General features: G+C 46.9%; 1 long non-coding RNA gene across 1 annotated transcript; it reads right to left on the reverse strand.

Moving 5' to 3' along the window:
- Positions 1–1,305: 1,305 nt before the first annotated feature.
- On the reverse strand, positions 1,306–3,967 carry LOC147965216 (uncharacterized). Its single transcript, XR_015608202.1, has 2 exons — positions 3,592–3,967; positions 1,306–2,330 (listed from the first exon to the last, which is right to left on the reverse strand). It is a non-coding gene; the product is annotated as an uncharacterized LOC147965216 (long non-coding RNA).
- Positions 3,968–4,728: the final 761 nt, after the last annotated feature.

Consider the following 4,728-nt stretch of genomic DNA (forward strand, 5'->3'; position numbering starts at 1 on the left):
GGAGGATTCGGGCCGTTACTATGTGTCTTTTCCGGATGATCAGTACATGAGCCCAGTTAGGTCGATCGGGGATCTAGCAATTGGGGTTGTCTTTCTTTATTTTGGTTCCGTAGTCGGACCTTGATTGTATTCTGGATGATGTATGCTATATTTATGTATTGTGTGAAGTGGCGATTGTAAGCCAACTCTTTATCCCTTTCTTATTCAGTACATGGGATGTGTAAAGATTACCCCTCTTGCGACATGCCTACCATGCGGTTATGCCTCTAAGTCGTGCGCCGACACGTGGGAGATATAGCCGCATCGTGGGTGTTACACGAATAAAATGGCAAGGGTGAAGTGTGGGGAGAGGAAAACGAGAGGCAAATGGCGAATAATGTAGTGCGGGAGATAAGGGTTTGTGATGGGTACTTGGTATGTTGACTTTTGCGTAGACTCCCCGGCAACGGCGCCAGAAATCCTTCTTGCTACCTCTTGAGCACTGCGTTGGTTTTCCCTTGAAGAGGAAAGGGTGATGCAGCAAAGCAGCATAAGTATTTCCCTTAGTTTTCGAGAACCAAGGTATCAATCAAGTAGGAGGCCATGCACGAGTCCCTCGCACCTACACAAATAAATAAACTCCTTGCAACCAACGCGATAAAGGGGTTGTCAATCCCTTGACGGTCACCTACGAGAGTGAGATCTGATAGATATGATAAGATAATATTTTTGGTATTTTTATGATAAATAGAAATAAAGATGCAAGTAAAATAAATGGCAACGGAAATAACTAAGTATTGGAAGATTAATATGATGGAAAATAGACCCGGGGGCCATAGGTTTCACTAGTGGCTTCTCTCGAGAACATAAGTATTACGTGGTTGAACAAATTACTGTTGAGCAATTGACAGAATTGAGCATAGTTATGAGAATATCTAGGTATGATGATGTATATAGGCATCACGTCCAAGACAAGTAGACCGACTCCTGCCTGCATCTACTACTATTACTCCACACATCGATCGCTATCCAGCATGCATCTAGATTATTAAGTTCAAGAGAACAGAGTAACGCTTTAAGCAAGATGACATGATGTAGAGGGATAAACTCATGCAATATGATATAAACCCCATCTTGTTATCCTCGATGGCAACAATACAATACGTGCCTTGCTGCCCCTACTGTCACTGGGAAAGGACACCGCAAGATTGGACCCAAAGCTAAGCACTTCTCCCATTGCAAGAAAGATCAATGTAGTAGGCCAAACCAAACTGATAATTCAAAGAGACTTGCAAAGATAACCAACCATACATAAAAGAATTCATAGAAGATTCAAATGTCGTTCATAGATAAACTTGATCATAAACCCACAATTCATCGATCTCAACAAACACACCGCAAAAGAAGATTACATCGAATAGATCTCCACAAGAGAGGGGGAGAACTTTGTATTGAGATCCAAAAAGAGAGAAGAAGCCGTCTAGCTAATAACTATGGACCCGAAGGTCTGAAGTAAACTACTCACACTTCATCGGAGAGGCTATGGTGTTGATATTAGAAGCCCTCCATGATCGATACCTCCTCCAGCGAAGCTCCGGAAAAGGCCCCAAGATGGTATCTCATGGATACAGAAAGTTACAGCGGTGGAATTAGGGTTTTGGCTCCGTATCTGGTAGTTTGGGGGTACGTAGGTATATATAGGAGGAAGGAGTACGCTGATGGAGCAACATGGGCCCCACGAGGGTGGAGGGCGCGCCTGGGGGGGAGGCATGCCCCCTTACCTCATGCCTTCCTGGTTGATGTCTTGACGTAGGGTCCAAGTCCTCTGGATCACGTTTGTTCCGAAAATCATGTTCCCGAAGGTTTCATTCCGTTTGGACTCCATTTGATATTCTTTTTCTATGAAACTCTGAAATAGGCAAAAAACAGCAATTCTGGGTTGGACCTCCGGTTAATAGGTTAGTCCCAAAAATAATATAAAAGTGTATAATAAAGCCCAATAATGTCCAAAACAGGATATAATATAGCATGGAACAATAAAAAATTATAGATAAGTTGGAGACGTATCAACGGATAAGAGAGTAGGGTCACTGATGATAAACTAGCATCCTATACTAAGAATTTAGGATTGCAGGTAAAGGTAACAATAGTAGTAGCAAGGACAGGCTAATTATTAGGATAGGATAAACGGAAAGCAGTAACATGCTACACTACTCTAATGCAAGCAGTAGAGAGAAGAATAGGCGATATCTGGTGATCAAGGGGGGGGGGCTTGCCTGGTTGCTCTGGCAAGAAGGAAGGGTCTTCACCACCGTAGTCGATCACAGGGGTATCGGCAGCGGTCTCGGGGTCTACCGAAAAGAAGCAACAGAGGGGGAACACAAATAAATAATAGAGCAATCAAAGAAACACAAAGCATAACATGGCAATACGCGGTGCTAGGGGTGAACTAACGTAGTAGTGGCGATACCGGCGAAGGGGGGAACCTTCCGGGAAAGTATTCCCAGTGTTTGACGTTTTCGGACAGATGAACCGGAGGTGGATTGTTGCACGTTCGCTATGCTAGGGATGTGTGCTAGATGAACGGAGAGTGTATTTGTATTCATCTCGTTGTTCTGAGCAACTTTCATGTATAAAGTTTTTTTCATCCAAGTTACGGATTATTTTATATGATTTTTGGAAGTTTTATTGATTTTCAGGAATTACACATTTATTCAAATTACAAAATCATATTAATACCTAATTGCTACGGGTACCCGAAAGTCTACCCACACTTTTGCATGCGAGGCTGACATGTGGGACCAGTGGTCAGAGTCAACAGCCCAGTCAAGATTGACTAGTCAATGGTGGATAGTACCGTGGGTCCTGCATGTCTGTGACTTGGATATTTTTAGTTTAACTTAGCATCTTAATTCAACAGCTGGTTCCACACGTCATTGTCCGTTTTTCTAACCTAACAGATTAGTTGGACTAATTAGGTTTAATTAGTTTAATTTAATCAAGTTAATTTAATTAATTAGTTATTTTATTTTTAATACTATTATTATTATTATTTACTTTATTTCTTTTTTTAAATCGTTCTCAGGGGCGTGGGCCCTGTTGTCCAGTGTCACAGAGGCCTATCGGGGCGGGTATGGGTGCTGGGGAGCTGCAGGCGCCCGACCCATATGAGGGCCGAGCGGGCGCTCTTCTGCAGATACGGCGAGGCCATGCCCACGGCCGGTTGTGGCCTCGAGGCAGGTGGTTGCCGGCAGGGCCGGTGCGACAGAGCAGTGGCCACGGTGCAGGGTGGGCGTGCGGTCGAGGCCAGACCGGGCGGCAGCAAGGTGGGGGCTGTAGGAGTGGGGCGGACCAAGTGACGCCAGCGGGCGGGGCCACAGTGGTGCGGCGCTAGGTAGTGAACGGCGTAGACAAGCGATGACTAGCAGCAAGGGTAGCAGCGAAGAAGCATCAGCAGCAGCATTGTAGCGAGGGCAACGACGATCGGAGCACGGCATCGGCGCAAGCGGTCGGACGCGATGCTCGAGAGGGGGCACGGGTGCAAGCGGCGGTGAGAGGGCGAGGTCGAGGCGTGAGGCGGGATGGTACAGGAAGGAGGACCAGGGTGCTCACCGGCGTTGATGGGGAGTGGGGCGGCGAGGCTCGTAGTAGCCGGTTGGTGGAGCGGGACGGCGCGGTCGACGTGAGGCGGAGATGAGGACGATGGCGAAGACGGCGGTGGTGGAGAAGACGACGTCCAGGGCGTGCGCGGCGACGGCGGTCTGGTAAGGAGATGGGATCGGGGAGGCTGCCCCGATCCAGATCGGGCAAGGAGAGAGATGAGGGAGCGAGGCGAAGGGCGTCGGGGTCCTCAGGCGGGGTGGGGACTCCGAGCGGCGGCGGGCGGTGTCTTGGCGGCGGCAAGGATCGATCCCCGATCCAAATCAGATCAGGAGGGGAGGCGAACGTGGGGGGGGTGAGGTGATGGGTTGGTTAGGGTTTCAGTTTAGCGGGGTTATTGGGGAGTGGGGGTCGGCCTGGGCTAGTGGGTTGGCCGGCTAGCTGGGTGAGTGGGCCGGTTGGCCACCTGGGCCAGTTGGACCGGTGGGGTGTTTCTCCTTTCTCCTTTTTTTTGTTTTAGTCCTTCTTTATTTATTTTCTCTTTTTTTGTTTTCTATTATAGTTTCATTTATTTTAGTTTTATAAAATACCAAGGTAGCACCTAAATTAGTATCATTAATATAGGCCACTGCCAAACCTGGTTTGGACCCAAAATAAGTTAGTTTAATATTTTTATAATTTAAAAAGCAACTAAATTGTTATTTCAGCCACTGTTTTTATTTAGTTTAGGGCATTTAAACATTTTGAAAAACGTTGGTTCCAACACAAAAATTGGTTAGGGATTATTTGCCACATGATGAACATTTTAGTTTTCATGTTTGAGAAGTTTAGAATTTCACTTGTTATTTGAATTTGAACTTGAATGGGACTTGATTCACGGTGAGATTAACAACTGTAACCGTGGTCATGTGGCATCGTTAGCAGAGGGTTACTGTAGCTTAACTATCCGGGTGTCACAGCGATGAACCGTGGGCGTGTAAGGAAGGGCACGTGTCTTAGTAGAGGCGTGCACGTTTCATAGTAGAGGCACACACGTAGCATGTACACCGATGTACAACGGCCAGGGTGCAAGAAAGTAAATACGACCACTTATGTACATACGGGAGGGGTCCCGAACGCCTACTCACGCATACGTTCGGCCAGGGATCG

The sequence above is a fragment of the Triticum urartu genome, chromosome 6A (assembly GCF_056163025.1).
Source record: "Triticum urartu cultivar PI428250 chromosome 6A, HENAU_Tu73, whole genome shotgun sequence".
NCBI classification, from domain to species: Eukaryota; Viridiplantae; Streptophyta; class Magnoliopsida; order Poales; family Poaceae; genus Triticum; species Triticum urartu.